Below are 19,801 nucleotides of genomic sequence, written 5' to 3'. Positions count from 1 at the left end.
TGACCCATGTTGTTTGAAATATCATTAACAACTTATTGACAAGTTTACTACTCATGAGCACTGATAAATTGACAAAAGGTGAGTTTTATGATACTTTTTATTATGATATCTAAATTGTCTAACTTACTTTTAAAAGTAAAAAATAAAATGTTTAAAATAAAAAATAAAATATTTAAAATTTATTAAATATTATTTATTTATCTTTTTTAATACGTTAAACACAATCTCAAAAGCACCATAGCATTCACCTTGACAAAATCATTGCAATGATTTTTGTATTTTATATAACAAATTTTAATGTCATTTTATTTTACTTTTGTGTTTTATATAAACAAATTTTGACGTCTTTTTTTCATCATCATCATTATTATTTTTTATTATATTTTTTTTCTCATTCATAATTTTTTTAAAAAATATACAAATAAATAAACAAATAAAAAAGACAAATAAGAATAAGAAATAAAAAGTATAAGAAGAAGAAGAAGAAAAAACAAAAACAATGATGATGAAAGAAGAGAAAGAAGTGGAGTGAAAAAAAAAAAGGATAACCGGGGAAGGCTGGCGCTACACACGCAGTGAACAAAATGCAGAGTGCGAAACACTACCTTATGCAATCAAACACAATTCTATCCTTCTAAACTCATCACAATGTTTTTACCAAAACAAACAAATTAATATCACGGGAGTATTTGAACATCCCGAGTAAGAGTGCATCCGAATCCAATTTTCATTAAATAAATAGGTCACTAAATTGCTGGTTACCGAGTAAAGTTAAATTTGAACATTCTGAGAATGCATCCAACAAAAAAAGGAGGGCAATTAATTGCAAAGTAGCAATGCAACTCAATTAAGTCGACCAAACTTAATATGCTTTGTAAAGAAGTATATATACACCAGCTCCAAAACTGCTAATTCAAAGGAAAAGAAATTCTTGCAATATGAACATTTAGTAACAATGCAATTTCCAAGTCACTGTTTCGGTATAACTATCATAGTGTAATCCCAGGAGTCGGAAAAAGTGTTGTCTTGTGAATGTTATCGAGGCCACAGAAGTGCATTACTAAACGCTCCAAACCAACTCCAAAGCCACCGTGTGGTGGTACACCATATCTGAACCATCAACAAAGCAATTAGATTTTGATATAAGGTAATTCAATTTGCTGAAAATATGAATCATTCCCTCTGTCCAGTAATAAATATTAACGGTTGGTTAGACAGTTGTAAATTCCAAAATTTAATGTATTTGGATGATAAACCCTCAACTCTCAAATTAGTTCGCTGACAAAATGACAATTCAAATATTGATAACTATGCCATAATAGACAGAATGTATAATGCTTCATTTTTGTTTTGAAAGTAATTCATCATTCTAGCAAACTCTGCCTATGTCAAGCTTGTTGCAAACATTATATAACCAGTCCCAAGTCCGGAAAAGAGAAGGATTGTGTTAGGCTTTCGATTGCCAATATAAACTTTGTTGAATCATGGATCAAACCATCATTTTTGCCCTAGAAATATCTAACAAAATAGTGCTCTCATTATGTGGGTGGATTTTCAGGTACTATGAAATAATTATCAGGGAACCATTTTGTCAACAAGAAATAATGATTTCTGTCAAGTGAAAACAATATTTCAGGTACCATGAAATAATTATCCATTTTTAAAAGACCAATTTGTCAACAAACTAATATTTCAAGGGTCAAGATAATGGGTTACCCATAAGGACACAAATTATGTCTAGATATACTGATTTTTAGACATAACAATTTTATTAAAATGATAGTAGCTGCCAGAGTTAAACAAAGATGAACTGAGCCGTGAAGAAAACCTGAAAGAATCAATATATGTAGATATCTTCTTGACATCAATGCCGCAAGTCTTAGCGCGTTTTTCCAACATTTCTGCATCGTGGACATGCTGAGCTCCTGAAACGATCTGCTCACCTATGGGACAAGCAACACAAAACTTTGAATAAAAACAAGTGACAAATTCCAAGCTTTTGTGGAAATACTTATATCTATGAAGAAGCAGTGATGGCTATGAGAAATACTTGCACAGTCCTAGAACAACCATATCCATTTATTTCCATTTATAATGTTTAAAAACTATATAAAATATCAAGAATAAGTGGCTATTGATGTTTTTAGAACACATATTAAATGTGCTCTAGGAGTTTACAAGTATTCTCCTGTTGATAACAATATAGATGAAAAGTTTAATGAAAACATTTCTTGTATTAATACAATGTATGGCAAAACCGCTTATTGCTTACCTCTAATAAAAACATTAAATGAGTTGGAGTACGGTGAATTATCATAGCAAGGCATTGTGTAAAATGGGCTTACAGCCAAGGGGTACCGGTAAAGGATATAGAACTCCATGCCATACCTATACACAAAAATGACAACCCAATGAAGTCCAAAATAATAGGTCATAAAAAGTAAATAAAATATTTGCACTTCTTTGTTATGTGTGCGCGTGTGAAAGAGAAGGAATTACCTCCCTAAAACAAGCTCCCCCAACTTCCTTTCAGCTTCAGTATTCAAGTCACCAAAAGTTTCAATCTCTACTCCAGCATCCTGTGAAGCAAAATTATTAGTGCGTGCAAGACATAACCATTTCCTAAAATTCTTATTAGCAAAGTTAAACAAAATTCTGAGTGTTGAGGTTTGATTCAACAGTTGCAAAGAAAACCGAGATACATCTATAAGAGGAAAAATAGAGAGGAAGCCTCAGCATCAATAAAGAACGGGAACCTAATTAGGCATCAAGACAATAATTTCATCCATTTTGAGACTATAAACCCATTTTAACTTGCAAGCACACGAGATTATGATATAGACTGCTAATAAGTATAAATGTTCCTCAAGCCCAGTTATTTTTCAATTAACAATAGGGACTCCATGACATTTTCTAATAAACCGTTGACTATTATGAATCATGTTGCCCTTGACATTTTAGTTGAGATTAGAAATTAGAAACTAAAACGACATAACTTTTCACAGTGCAATAGCACCATATGATCCATGTAGCCCGCATAAACTAGTGGACCAGGACTTTGTTATTATCACGGTTCTTGTATAATCCCTCCATTTTTTTTACGCATGTCTTACTAAGAATAAAGTCAACCCATTCAATAAAATATAAATTTTTGTGCATTATTTGTGAATTAGATACTAAGAAAATTTTTAAGCTTACCTTGAGCATCTGAACCCCTTCTTCATATGTTAGCCGCAGAGTCTGACGAAGATACTGCATATCAAGGGGATATATCAAATCATAGAAGCCTTTACGCATTGCATTCATTTGCATTCACAATTTTCAACTGGTGGTTCATAACATAACAAATACAACATAGGATAACTAAGAATATTTACCCTTATTTTTTTATGGAGAAAAAAATTTATTAGAATACTGGTGGTTCACAATTAGAAGATGCTTACCTTTTAAGGTTCAAATGGGTACTGGAGTGCCACAGCTTCAAGCTCCTTCTTACAATTCTAGTTCAAGCTATCGAATATTGAGACAAACAACCTATCAACCATATCCATAACCTGTTCAAAACTCAATATCAGTAAATTACATTATGTACCTCAACACAGATGTCTGGGTGTGAGGGAATCTTCAACCCTAAACACAGGACCAATTTCAAAAACACGGCCAACATCAGCATATATTGGCATTTGCTTGTGGAGGTGTGGTGATTCAGCACGGCATACAGGTGCCCTTTATAGTTCAAAAGAGCAATCAACTTTGAAGTGTAGATTTCAACAAAGTCTTCAGATGACAAGAATTTTCTGAATGCCTACCCAACAATGCAATGAAAAATAATTTGATCCTTCGACTTGGCATCATGGGGAATATCTATTCCTTTAATGTCTTAGTATGCATTTACCGAGTAAATTTAAAATTTAAAGCAACCAAGATCTTAACAACGTGTAATTAAAAAATGAACGTGAATAAGTAGAACTCTTCAGAAAAAAATTCAGATGAAATGCTTTACGTTTCCAACTTGTGACTGAATACGGAAAATTCCTTGATTAGCCGGGGTTCTGAGCTCAAATACTCTAGACTTCAAACGTGTATCCTGATTAACACGAACAGGTTGTTCACCAGCCTACATTCATTAAGGTAGCGTTTGTTTTCAGGGGCAGGACACGGAGACATGGACAACACTTGTTTAAAAAGTGTTTGGAAGCACAGACATAGACAGTGGACATATTGTCTCCGGGACGGTTTTTTATAATTTTGTGTCCACTCTTTTACGAAGGACAATGATGGACACGGAATTTGAAAGAGTGGACACGGACAATTTTATAAATTTTGTTTTCTTTTTTTTCCATTATTACCCTTCTTATTTTTTCTATTGCGTTGTTCAGAGATACTTTAAATGCAAAAACTAATTGTTTTTTCATGTAAAAATGGATTTTTTTAAAATTAATTTTTTATTTAAAATTAATTTGGCTTATTAACTTAAACAAAATTTTTTATTAATCAAACTCAAATTTATTTTTTTTGTTAATCTTAACCATATGTATTCCTACATATTAATAATAAATTTTAAAATAAAATAATTATATTTATAAATTTTATTTTAATATAAATACTAATATATTTTTTTATTAAAATTTTTTATCTCTTCAAATATTTTTTTCAAGTTCCGTCTGTACTCCTACGTACTCTCATTTTTTATTAAATTAATTTGTATTGATGTAGAAAATTTAGAATCACAGGGCTATTTTAGTCATTTCATATAATATTTTAGTCTTGTCCATGTGTATCCAAACGTAATACTAGACATTACATTAGTGTCTTGTCCATGGTATCCAAACACAATACACAAAAGATAATTTTTAGTGTCTCCGTCCTATTGTCTCCGTTTCAGTGTCATGTCCTGTCCTGTCTCTAAAAACAAACGTAGCCTAAGAGAACTAGTTAACCGATGGATGAAAAGAATTGATGTGCAACTGCGATTTTAGACATTCAGGAGAATTTAATAATACACAAAATAAAAGAAAAAAAAATAGATGATCAGTTCCTGGAAACAAATCACCCTAACAAAGAACGAGTCAAACAGGTTAACAAAGAACCAGACACCTCCAATCAATTACCTGAAGAGCCTTCTCAATTTCAGAACACAATACAACTTCCTCACTTGAACTTCCACCTATCAGAACAAACCACATAAGCTATAATCTCAAGCATTGATCCTCAACAAAATGTTCAAGTAAAGGAGAATAAGAGGAAGCGTTAGAGACCGTTCTACCATTTACTAGTACAATCTTTACCAGCAAGTGTTAAACCCTACTAAATGCATTGCCACTGTTTCCCTTTATTTCTATCCAAAATCAAATCTCAGACGCTAACTAACCTGCTGTGTGGCGCATTTGATTGGTTCCGAAGGGACCGAAACAAGACCTTCAACATCGATAACAGATTCGCGGCTCAGCGCCGCAGCGTACTTCACCATCTGCACGCTAACCAAATCTCGCTGCTCTTGCACCAAACACTGCACGGTGAAGCCCTTCTCTCTCACAACCAACAAGGCCATCTTCTTCCCAACGCGACGGATCGCCTGAACCCTAGCTCGGATCAGAACTTGCTTCCCTTCTAGAGACTTCTCCAGATTCACAACCCGTGTCCATGGTCTTCGACTGCAGGAACTCCATTGTGATGTCGCCGTAGTTTCCAGCGAGGGGGTCGTCCTCGTCGACGGCGAGCTTCGATGCGGCGGAGGCAAGGGCAGTGTCCTGCCGGTGGCGGAGCTTTTCCTGCTTCATGGCTTCCATTTTGGACATTGATAGTGATGTAGCAATTAAGAGAATGAGTCTCAATTAATACTCAAAATGACCTCTTAAAATTTTAATTGACTCTAATTGTACCTGAAATTTTGTGGTGTTTCAATTTGGCCCTTTCGTCATTTTTCGTTACTGAAAAACTGATTTGGCAATTTTGGTTGACACCTGATATATGACAGTTAGATGACGTGGCAAAATATTTGAAGACATCAACTTAACCGCTAAAAATTTTAAATAAAACCTAGCGGTCTCAATTTTTCTAAATCTCAAGAGTCTCTCCAAGAGTTGAGAAGGATGTTGGGGAGCAGCAATCAAGGCTCAGGAAGCTCTAGTAGAACTCGTTCGCATGGTGGCTGAGTTAAGAACGTATACCGTGACAGAGGTAAAAAAGTTTTCCATTGGTACGGTTGTGGGTTACGTCCTATTATTTGATGGTTTGTAAGTAATATCTGTAACTGAATTCGACTAAGTGACTCCCAGCATATTAAGGATACAAATATTGTAACCCCAACTCCAAACGGATCCGTCATCTGTCAACACACAGAAGAAAGTTATTGCGGCAAAAAATAAATTCCAATAAGATGAACATGCATAAGATTGCATCAGATACCTAGTACTCATGGTGCTACATATCTGTATAAGCACAAAATTCCAAATACATCCACATGATATTCACTCTTGCAAAAGCAGAGTATAGTAATTGATCCATTTTGAGAGAGACTGAATTTTTTTTTCCTTGTTAGCACTTATCAATATTTACTCAGAGACCCAAAGGATATAAAAAAGATAAAAATTGGATATATTTATTCACACCATTACACTTATAATACAATTAAGAAAATGCATAAAATTTGTTATATAGTCTCAAATATATTTTTTTATATTAATTTCATATAATTGATGTTAGCAATTATTATTGCTCAAAAAATAGCTTTACATGTAGTTTTAAAATGCAGTCAATAATACAGTAAGAGTCTGGCAATATATCATTAAAAATCATTCTAATGTCTTAGCTGACATAACAATTTATCATATATTCCTTATTCCCTTCTATAAGCTTATAAAGAAAAAGGGTTCAATTATTCCACTTTTGGTTAAATTAATTAAACATATGCTTAAAAAAGCCAGATACTACATTGTAGTGAATCTTTCGTTTATTTATTTATATTGATTAAGTTAAGAATTTTGCAATAGTGAAATATGTTAGAATGCATACAAAGCTTTAAATATCATATGACCAAATAAGTCTTTAGTATAAGCAGACGAAGGACTTCACAAAACAATTCAACTGAATCAGTCAAATATTATAACCGTTTTACTCTTGCTTGGTGCAATGAAAGCCATAGACGGTTGAAAAGGCTATATACCCTTCATCTTTAAGTTTCACCTACAAGTACCAAGTAGTGAAAATAAAAATCTTCTCACTTTCACTCTTTCTCTGTTGTCACTCAACGCCTTTGTTACTTATGTTCGAATACATAAAACTATAGCTTTTCATTTATTTCTTTCTTCCCAAAAAAAATATTTTTGAAACATGATCCAAAAAGTTAAAAGATGCAATCTGCATACACTATCAGCAGAAAGTTTTACCCAAAACCTAATCTAACAACAAAAATTTCAAACTTTAATACATACACTTTAATTGGTTATATAAGACAACAAATTTGATTAGATGACGCTGCAAACAAGTTTACACTACTCTTAATGTATCAAAATTAATTAACTTAAAAAATAATAATAAATAAAGGAAAATTGAGTAGGTGTGAAGAGTTACAGTGTTACAAAACCTACAAGAGTAAGATTATAATATGCACCAGAAGTAATAGCAACAATTTTGGGTGTGTCTGCTTTTCCTCCATTAGGGTAATAGAGAGAAAAAAATGAAAAACAAATCTCATGACATAGAGCGAAAAAAATGAAAAACAAACCTCATGCAACATTTTGTAAAAAATAGAGCATCGTATGTTGAGAGCAACGATTTTGTTACTAACCTGTTTTTGAAAAGATGGTGATTCCCAGGCAATTAGTCTTCACAATGGGGGGCGAAACAAGTAAGAAAAGCTTCAAATTTTAGTTACAACGACACCCATGGTTCTTCTCTAAGAGTACGTATATGAAGGGAGGAGGAGGAAGAAGAAGGGTCAATTGGGGGGTTTCATTTTGAGGTGATTAACGTTTGAGTTTTGGTTTACCCCCTTTCTCATGTCACACGACTTCGTTTTTAAACAATTTGGACGCCAAAAGTTAAACCACGTTGTTTTGATAGTGCCAGGTGTTAACCAAAATTGCCAGGTCAGCTCTCTGGTGACAAAAAGCGATAGAAGGGCCAAATTGAGGTGCGTATCAAAATTTTAGGGTATAATTAGAGTCAATTGAAACCTTGATGGCTAAATTTAGTCCGGGGTCAAATTTCAGGGGTTATTTTGAGTATTAACTCGAATTAGTCTACCTCTCATATTCACACCCAGTTCTTCAAAAAAAAATTTAAAAAAATTATTCACCAAAAACTAATTCAAAAATAATAACAAAAAGTTTTTAAATAGGTTCCTAAAAGATCAATCTAAAATTGAGTCAAATCTTTTTAGATATCCAATTTAAATTTAAATCTCTAAAGATAGTTTAATTTAAATCAAATTTGATCTTTATTGAATTAGATCAGATTTAATTTAAATTTAAAGTTTCTAAAAATAATATACTACTAAATAAATCAGAATTAAATCAAATCTTCAAACAAATCCTAATAACAAATCAAATTGGCAAATTAGAATTCTATGGCCAATTGACAGAGATAATACAATTAGGATTCAGGAAGACCTATGATTAAGAGACTTTCAAACAATTACTCCTAATCCTAATAACTCAGAAGGTCGAAGACTAGAATGGATCTCAGATTTGATGCTACCAAACAAAACATAGAACCAGATCTAATTCGTGAGGCATTCAATCCAACAATTGTAAATGCTATTCTAAATTCAACAATTCACCAGGAGGAGGATAGAATTACCTGAATGAAAAAAAATCTGGGACATATACAATAGCTTCCGGTTATGGGGTGGCCTTTCAATCTTTTCACCCTCCAACAAATTTTCTTCCAGAACACTGCAGAAAGAAAGAATTATGAACAGTCATTTAGAACCTCGGATGTCAAACTGAAAATTAAAAACTGTATGTGAAAAGTGATGCATGAGGGTTCACCTGTGAAACAGAAATTGGGACAAAGAATCCAAACAATGATACTGATTTGTCCAAGAAGCCACAATGAAGAAGAATCGGTTTTTCATTGTCTCTCAGCATGCCCTGACGCAGTTGAAACTTGGCATGCATGTGGCCTCCCTGTTCCATCTCACACAGATCTCCGATGGCAGTTGTGGCTAAAATTTTTTAAATGGTTCAGTGACGCTAACGGGAAGAAGATGAGGAATTTGGTAGCTATTACAACTTGGTTGAATTGGAAGACTAGGAATGCATTTATTTTTGAAGGAAAAAGGAAGTCCCCCCTCCTAGTTGCAGAAGAAGCTCAGTGAATCTTCCATGAACTTCAAGATTAAAGATGTTCTCTCACTCTCTTGAGACATTTATTCTTCTTCTTGTAAACTAATTTGTTTCTTGGTGGAACATTTTTAATACTATTATTTATTTGATGTACATTTATTTCTAGTGAAATAAAATGACTTTACCTTTGATAAAAAAAAACAACAAAAACTAAATATAGACTATTTTTTTAATACGTCTTATTCTCTTCCTTTATAAAAAAATTTATTCTCGAATTTTGTTTAATCACTTTTGAAAAATAATCTATCAACTGGGTTTACTGTGCATATTTTTTGTTCAAGATCACCTAAACTATATTGCACTTTATTGTATGTTAGACTACGTTTGTTTACAAGGATAAAACGGACACACACAAAAACATAAAATCATGTTTGATAAATGAGATATGAACAGAGACATTGTATTCAGAGACACTGACAAAAAAAATACAAAATACTAACAAAAAATATAACTTATTTTTTATTTTTTCTTTCATTATTCTTATTAATTTTTTGTAATTATATTTTTTATTATTATATTTTTCATCTCAAATTTTTAATGCAAAAAAGAGAATAAATTAGATTTTCATAAATTGTTCTACTTTATTACTAAATAGAATACAAGAATACTAAATTCTGTGTCTCTGTCTTTTATGTCTTATTCTTAGTGTCTTGTCTTGTCCTGTTTTCATAAACAAACGCAGTCTTAAATACTTAAGACATGTTTCATGTAGCCGCTCACTATAGAATGAAATTGGTTGTCCTTCACTTCTTCCATCCACATTAATTCCTTCAAAATTCACCAATAAATATGCAAAACCTTTAAAATCCGACATGTAAACACTAGGCAATTCATAGTTAGAGATATGAGAAACTGAAAATTCTTTGAATGCCATAGATACTAATGCATTATTGTCTAAACTATAACTTTCAAGATTTCTCTAACAAGTGTGTTTATTCTTATCAGTTTCTTTTTCTTTTAATGACTCTTCTCTCTCACAATTCTCTGTCATTTTCTCAAAATTCTCTCTTTTACTCAAATATTTATTCTTTTCATTGAAACACGCACTCTTTTTCTCAGTCTTTTCTTCTCTTAAATTATTTTTTTCTCTTATTTTTTAAATTGCTCACATCCTAAGGACCATTTTGAGAACTGTTGCACTTTTGGTTCCTCCAAATACTCATCTCTATCTATAGCATACTCAACAAATTCTTCTATCTCTGGCTGTGAAGTAAAATTAAAGATAGGATCAGAAGAAGTTTGCTGATGTCGATCTATAATATTCTTTTTGAAATCTGCAATAGTAAATTTTGTCGTATTCTCAAACTTTGCTCTTTTAGAATCCTGTGTAGAATTGGAGTCTAAAAAGCACCAAGTTGCTATAAATTGTTGTTGCACATCCACTTCAATTGTCAAATAGACTAAATCTTTCATTGTTGCATAAAGATAAAGTTTGATTTTATCTGCAATTTCTTTGTTTAATCCAATGAAAAAATTTTCTGTAAAAATTTTAGGACCCTTGTTAACGTTAATTTTGCACATCAAATATAGCAATTCCTTATGGTACTTTTTTATTGATGTTGAATTTTGTTTCAACTGACGAAATTTTTCAAAAAATTTATTGTGGTATGATGATGGCGTACGCCAATTTTTCATGATGTATGATGATGGCATTTGGATTAAGTCACTCGTATTTGTACTTATAATTAGCTTTTATCCTCAATTGAACATTTAAACTCAATATTTTTATCTTTTACCATTCTTAAAAATTCTTTTATGGTCGTACTTTAGAAATCAAATAAAAATATAAAAAAATAAAAAAATTCGATACAACGATAAAAATAATATAAATGAAATAAAAGACAAAAGATATAAGATGCAGAATACAAAGAAATAAAATAAAAAAAGATAAATAATTATTATTTTTATAAAAAAGAGATCAAGACTATTAGTTTATATTTCAAGAGAAGGAAGCATTTATGATGCTTATAACCTTAACGTGAGTTTCCCCTTCTTTTTTTGGTCGGAACCTCATCCCAGTCTTAGCTGGGTTAATTTATAACGTTTGTCAAAATAATAATGTAGTCATGACCAAAAAAATAATTTGTAACGTAGTTAAAACAAAATGTTGGGCTACTTTTATGAGTTTCACAAAATATGTTATTTTCTATTGTCCAATAATTATGGTTTTTATATACATAAAAATGTCTATTGGGCCTCGGCCCCGTTGGAAAAAATAACAATGTCCTTGAAAAACATGTTGAAAAGAGAAAAAATTGGTGCACATCTAAAATAATTTTATACATGTATTTAATTATAGAACAATACTAGAGAACCAAAAGAGTATTAGCAAAACATCAGCTAAAATATTTTTTTTGAATTCAAAATCTCTACGAGTTAATAAATATGGATATTTCTTCTGCTAAGTATCAGAATGTTTCTTTTTCATACTAAATGGATGTTTTTTATATATTTTTCGAATTTTTTTTGTATTGCAAATGTGAATGTCTCTATTTCTTTAAGAATTTTATATTTTTTTAATTTTATAGATATTTAATTATTTTTACTAAAATATAATTGGATGTTTCGTTTGTTAAGTATTATGATTTTTTTTTTCATATTAAATGAATATTTTTAAAATTTCTGTAGTTATGTAATTTGCCGTCTCTTTAATCATCAAAACGGCACCAAATATTCTAAAACGCAAAGAGTAACATCCTGACGATGATGTTACCGTGCTATGTTTCGGTGAACCATTTTCCTTTGATGGAGAATTTTAACCCTCATTCATCACCACCATCTTCTTTTCACTCAACCCTCTCACATATTCCTTTTTATTTGTATTCCTCACAGTTTTTCTTATTGGCTTTGAACTTGAAGAAGAAGAAAAAGAGGTATCACTCATTACTAGAATTACATACCACAAAATACACGTATAAAGTGTCACCACTGATCTACTAAACACCGTCAAGAACACCAAAATCAATATCATAATGACGATGGGACGAAATCATCATTGTCGGAATACGCAAATCGAACGACTTGGAATAAACCTTATTTCTTCTCTCATCGAGTTCAGCTAGAAGTTCCCAAAATTTGTCTAATCCACGTGTTGAGTATGGATTCTTGTTGACGGTGGTGAACTGGACGAATCAGATGTTGGTGATAGAAGATGAGTGGGTCGCGGTAGAGAGGCGGAGAGAATCTGACGGTGAGAGAGAGAAGTCTCTGTGTGATTGTTGGAGGTGGGTAGGTTAATGTGAGAGAAAAGAGGAAGGTTTTTATAGATTTTAATTAGGTTTACTTAATCAATTTTAAAATTTGAATTTAAAAATTTTAAAATTAATTATTAATATAAATTAATATGATTTTGTTTAGTTTTTGCTTGATAACCTTTTGATTCCATATATTTTTCCTTAATTATATAATAGCACATTAACAAAATAATTATATTTTTTATCCAAATAAATATGATTAGATAATTATATAAAATACTTTTACATTGTTCCAAAAAAAATTACGGATTTAGTGATGAAACAAAAGAATTAATGTCCCTTGTTTTATTAAATATACCATGTTCACGTAAACACTTTAATTATGTGTAATATTTGCCATTTTATATCTTATAAAACTCATGCAAAAAAGAAAAAGTCTTATGGAGTATATATAGTTAGATATATATTATTCTAATATGACTATATTATGGTGATTATAATATTTTAAAAAGTATTGTTAAATTTAAAATATTTTTTTATCGTTAAACAACACTTTTTTAAAAAAGTGCTGCTAAGAAAAAAATATTATACTATTATTGTTAGAAGTAAAGTAGTTGTGAGTGGTGAATAAGTGACTCAAGAGAGAGAAGCAAAAAAATCTATAAAAGTCTTTAATTTCGTGCAATCTTTGCATGACCACATTTAAGTTGAAAGAAAAACATTGAAAGAAAAGAGTGATAAAAACATGAAATCCTATAATTATTCTTGAGAAGAGGGTTATGCAGATAGTGAAATTTTAATGTGTCAATTATTTACATAATATGTAGAGAATGATACGCCAAAATTTTACTATTTGTATAATCCTCTTTTTAAGGATAGTTATACGATTTCAAGTTTTTATCACTCTTCTATTTCATTGTTTTTTCTTTTATTAATTTAAATGTGGTCATGCAAGAATTGCACAAAATTTAATACCCTTATAAATTTTTTCGTTTTTCTCTTTTCAGTCACTCATTTACCACTCTTAATTACTTCACTTCCAACAACATTATTACTCTTTTTTATATAAAAAAATAGTTTGTATGTCGAAAATAATTCTTTCGATAATGATTGTAAAATAAAAATGTACAATGTTGTGTTGTTCCTAACTGTGAATACATCAAAATCACAAGCTACTTAGACAATAATTAAATATAAAATTATGAGTTTTTAAAGTGGTTAAGAAGATAAGGAGTTTGGCTTTTTATCAATCAAGATAATAGATATGGCAATTATTATAGATGATCTTTTGTGATGTCCAATAATGAGGCAAAATTTGTAGAGCAGCAATAACAAGATATGAAGTCAAGTAATGCAATCATAACCCCACGCATATATTTCAGGCAAAAATATTTAAAAGATAATAAAAATTAGTCTAAAATTACTTTATTTTATATTTATTAATTACTTTTAAAATAAATACATAATATTAGATATAATAAATATATAACTTTAAATATTATATACATAAAATTACAAATATTAATTAAATAAAATATTTTAAATTATTGTGTCTATAATATTACTCTATTTTACATGGGCCAAGTCACACTCTGGGAGGAATTTTTGTTTCTTTTTATTATTCTTTTTCAGCTTTTTATGGGGGAAAATAGAAATGGGCGGTCCTAGTTATTTTATAAGAAGTTTATTGACTACACGTTTTCTTTCCTTAATTTGAAAAATGCGCTAATCGTAAAAATGTTTCTTCGATTATATTGGAGGTGCTTTTGCGTTTTTCTCTTACTATGCCAAAAAAAAAAAATGTCACCGTACTCAAAGTGGTGACTACTAATTACTAAATAAATAAATTTTAAAACATAATATATTAATAATAAATTTTAAAAGACAGTGATAAATTAATTCAAAAAACTGATAAATAATAACATATATATTGATATTATTAATTATTAATAAAAATTAGTTATAAAATTTAATGTATATTTTCATTTATAATTTTTTTGTTTATCTATCAATCTTTTATTATTTTTTTTTTGTGACTATCAATCTTTTGTTTATCTAATTTTTTGTTTTTTACTTTCGTTACTAAATTATTATAACTAATTAACTATGGCGGCGACCATGGTGGCTAAGTGAGTGATGACTATAGGTGGTTTTAAGTTGGCCCACAAATAAGAGATGGACACTTGGCACAATTTAACGACTCATTAAATCGAAACATGATAAAATTAATCCAACTATAGATCCTAAAATTTAAGATATGTAATTAACAGTAAAAAAATATTAAATCGTTTTTATAAATGTTAAAAATATAAATAAGATAATTTAAACGTTAGAGATACAAATGAGACTTATTTTAAATGTTGAGGATAAAAATAATATTTTATTTTTTTAAAATATTTTAAAAATTTTAAAGATAATAAAAAATATATTTTATCCAAAAGATATATTAATTTTGACTAAATAAATAAAATAAGATAAAAGTATAATTTTTAAGTTTGATTTAAAATGTTAGAAACAAATACCATTCTTTACTTTAAATAATAGTTAGAAGCATGACCAAATAAAATAAATAAGATCCAAGTGGGATTTGATTTTGATGATAAAGACTTAATTTATGGTGTTCATCGGATAGATGGTATGATGTCTCTGACGAGACCTTTCTGTCTCACTTTCGATTATCTTACTTCAATAATTATAATCTCTTGGTCTCTGTCAATTATATCAAATCAAATAAACATTATATTGTGTATAGTATAGATTAGGTAATTATTACACTATCTAAAAAGTAATGTCTAATTTACAAAAAAAATGTTGAAATTTAATATTTAATTTAATAAATATAAAACTAAATAATTTTTAAATATTTAAAATTTATTATAAAAAATAAATTAGACAAAAATTAGATATTAAATAATAAACAATATAAAATTGGTATATAGATTATTGCATATCATATTTGATAACTTATTATGATGTCCAAGTAAATTAAGTTACTATACTGAATGTAATAACATAAAAGGCACAGTGAGGTAACAAAAAAAAATGTCAAATTAAAGATTAGATTATTAGACGAAAGAGATTATGAAGATATTTTTATATACAATTTTGTATTGCAGTTTGTTATTATAATTTTGGTGAAAACTCAGTACAGTCAACTTTACGTAAAGTTGATAAATGAAAATCGTTAAATAAAAATTTAATCAAATCAGTTAAATTATTTAACGGCTCTCAACTATCAACTTTATGTGAAATTGACTGTACTTAAGTTTTTACTAATTTTTTAATTTAATTCAAAATTTTGTGATTTTTATTTAATCGATTTATTTGGGTTTTTGTTTTTAAAAAATATCAACTAAAGTTATCCGTATTAAAAGATAAATATAATATAAGTTGATAAGTGATAACAATAAATAATTAAATAAAAATTTATATCACATTCACAGACTAGTATTTAACTAAAAATAATGTATGATTAAAATAAATTATATAATTAAGCATATTGTAAATAAAAAAGATAAGTTTGAATGTTTGACAGTTAAAAAAAAAAAAACCCCGTTAAATTTCATGTAATGGGGTTCAGAAATTTTGATCGGTTAATGGATTCATATATTCCGTTTCACTTAATTCATATGATTTGCCAGATATAAGATTTATCTCAATCCAATCCAATTGTTTCAATTTTGATCAATTTAAAATTTGAATTTAATTATATAAACGATATTGAATTAAATTGGATTTAAATACCTTTGAGGTTTCGCTTATAGAATAATGCTTAATATATCACATGTCAATGATAGCTATGATCTTAACCAAAAAAGAAACCTTTAATTTTCAGCTCATGCTTTATTTTAAAAGTAAATATGATTGTCTCATAAGGTGATGAAAGTTGTTTATTTCCTTTTATGATTCATGTACCGACAGAAAATTAATTGGAGGCGTTGACAATAAGAAGGTAAATATCTCTAGTAGAAGCACTTTGATGTGGGTTATGTTATTTTTATTTTTGAACCCAAAAAAAATAATAATAGAAGAATATCAAATTTTATTATTTTTGTTATTAATTAATTATTAATATTTAAAAATATAGACTAAAGTATGTTGCTGAATTACTAAATTAAAAAAATTAGGTTAAATGTGATAGTTAAAAATAAATTTTGATAGTCATCTAGTAATTCTCATAAAAAAAAATAATAGTGTTACAGAATTAATAGATTTTATTATTTTGAATCATAAAATGTCGAAGAATAATATTAATTAAATATTAGCTAAAATTTATTAAAAAATATTGTCTTCTAAGACTTTTTGTTAAAAAGAAAAAAAATTGTACAGCTTATAGTGTTAAAGTGGACAATATCTTTAAACAAGTAAATTGAGCAATTAAAAAAAATTCATTTTATATATTGTATAGGCCATTCTTAAACAGTTCAAAAATTTTCTAATTTTTAACACATTTCATCACCTAAAATTAAATTTAACTACTACACTTGGTAACCTTAAAGTCTCAATAATAAAAAAGAAATGTTTAAAAAACACTGAAATTTAAAAAAAAAAATTTAAAGAGAAGCTAAATAAATTATTGAAAAAATAAAAGTTAAAAACTTCCTATCATATATAGAGCATCAAATTAAAGAAAATGAAATTTGCATGAGTATAATGATGGAGATTTGAAGGTAAGTTAGGAAATGGGAGGCAGATAAGGATTGTGAAGTGTGATGTGTTTGTTGAGCAGTGGGATTTTGGATTTGTGCTCTTTCCATCTTCCCATCTCTTCTATCTTTTCTTTTCTTCCTCACCAACCATTCATCCATTCATGTTCGCCATCACCACCTTTGTCTTCATTTAACTACAATATATTCATAATTCATGCCTTAGCTTTATTTGTTTATTTATAATTATTGTAATAATTGCTTTTATATTTTTGTCTCTCATCAGCTAGCATGCATATCTACCTCTTTCTCTTCTCATTAATCATTGCCTCATTCATTGAATACACAACGGATATATATATATCTCTTATTAGAAGTTTCCTTGAGGTATAAGTAATCCTACAAATGCTTAAACTAATTCTTATGTTGAACTAGCTTGCGGCTCTGATGGCTATGTGTGTGGTTGCTATACACGGCTAAGGTTGGAAGTGAGTTGAGTTAGATCAAGTTTAAATTTGCATTATAAAAATTGAGTTTGGTTCATGCTCGACTCATTAATTAATAATTGAGTCTATTTTTTAAACTTAAGTTCATCTCACGAGATCGCTCAAATTATAGAGACAACAAAAGATATATATATTTTCAATTAATTCTAATATTATGTTATATTAATTATAAACTTATTAGTTATTTTTAATCATATTTATTGGAGAATTAGAAAATAGATAAAAAATAAAACATAAAATTAGAATTTATGAACAAATTCAAGTTTAGGTTTGAATATCAACTTTTTGATAATAAGTATGTTTTTTTTATAAATAAGTGTATCATAATGTTTGATATAAAATTAAAATTAACATTAAAAATTCTTTAATAATAATATTTTTGATACTATTGTTTGAAAGTAAATGTAATCCTACTTGAATTGTTTTTTTTATTAGACATAGTTTTATTTTATTTTTAACATAGGCGGCAAACAATCAAATTAATATGAAAATAACTATTTTAATAATTATTTTTTATATTCACAACGTATTTTTTTTTTATGAAATTAAGTAATGTGAGAATTGAAGTTATATATGCTGCTTGCCTCCTTTTAAAGGGTCTAATTGGAATTCTTGATATTAACCTATAAGCAAGTTTATAATATTTTTAATGTAAATAAATTATATAAATATATATAAGTACTTAAACAATTAAAAAATGACATAATACCACACATATATAAACAAATTTAATAACATGTGTCATGTACGAGATGAATAAATAAGAATTTATTATAAAATAAATTTAACCCTCCCAAAAATATTTCAAGCTCCGCACTGTATACACAGTTAATGAGGAGTATGATTAATACAGTTGATGATACAACATAATCATTATTAATGTGAACATATCAATAGGGATATCCTTCAATCTTAAGCTTTAATTTCTTTTTTCTTTTTAATTTTATCTATTATTCTTAACTCACTTTTTGTGTTATCTAGTACTATTCCCTTTCCAGCGAGAGACTACTGTTGTATATGTCTAATCTTAATTATTCCTAATCATCCTTTGGTTTAAATTTAAGCATTACTTTTTGTATTTTCTCTACTGTGTCAAACTAAGTCAAAGTTAATTCCATCTCAATATTGACTAATTAATTAAGTGATAATGCTAGAAACATTACATATTTTAATGATTGAAGAACTTTAGTTTATTAAATCACGTACTATAGTGCTCATGTCGTGATGCAAGCATATTTTATACTTTCTAAAAGAAAAATGGGTATTGATGAAAAATCCATGTTCCTATAGAATCTGAAGAAATTAAATGCTTGCACATAATTATCTTTAACATGCGGTTCTAAAACAAAACTCTAATGATAAAAATAAAACAAAAATTATTGATGGATACCCTAAATACACATGCATCTAACTTTTGTATAAATTTTTTACATATGTGACTATTTTCACATACTGATTCCAGGAACATAATCATAATTAAAAATAGTTATAATAGTTAAAGATATAATTATTAATGTTATCTTTTTCTATTAATTTAAATTTTTAGAATAAATAATTTCATAATATATTATCATTAGAGTTCTATGTTCAAAAAATTTAGAGTTCAATTTTTAGTGAATTTAAAAAAAAAACATATGACAAATAAAAGAGAAAAAAAAGATCTGTACAAAAATTAAATAAATTCAAAAAAAATTTATTTGAAAAAAAAAGTACGTATTAGAGATATAACTAGAGGTATAAGTATAATTATTATTATCTTCTTCTATTAGTTTAAATTTATGGGATTAGTAATTTCATAATACCATATAATTCACCTTAAAAAAAATAAAAGACTTGTGCAAGAAGGTTACGCAAACCTAAAAATTAAATAGACTTTTGTGTGACCAAATGTTTTAAAATAAAAATAAAATATTTAAAATTTATTAAATATTATCTATTTATTTCTTTTAGTAAGTTAGGCACAATATAATACGTACCATAACATTCGTCTTTTTTAACTTGTCTTATGCTAATTTTTTTTAGAATTAATAAGCATTGAATTTTAAATCTTGGATCATAGAAGTTATACTGTTATAGTGATACTACGTTATAAAATTACTTTTCTC

At 28.4% G+C, this 19,801-nt stretch overlaps 1 pseudogene; it reads right to left on the bottom strand.

The window, feature by feature from the left end:
• Positions 1-562: 562 nt before the first annotated feature.
• LOC130934892 (aspartate--tRNA ligase 2, cytoplasmic-like) lies at positions 563-5,868 on the bottom strand (annotated as a pseudogene).
• Positions 5,869-19,801: the final 13,933 nt, after the last annotated feature.

Source organism: Arachis stenosperma, chromosome 6 (genome assembly GCF_014773155.1).
Source record: "Arachis stenosperma cultivar V10309 chromosome 6, arast.V10309.gnm1.PFL2, whole genome shotgun sequence".
Classification (NCBI taxonomy): Eukaryota; Viridiplantae; Streptophyta; class Magnoliopsida; order Fabales; family Fabaceae; genus Arachis; species Arachis stenosperma.
Note: the sequence above shows the minus strand (reverse complement) of the source record. Positions and strands in the feature narration are given on the sequence as shown.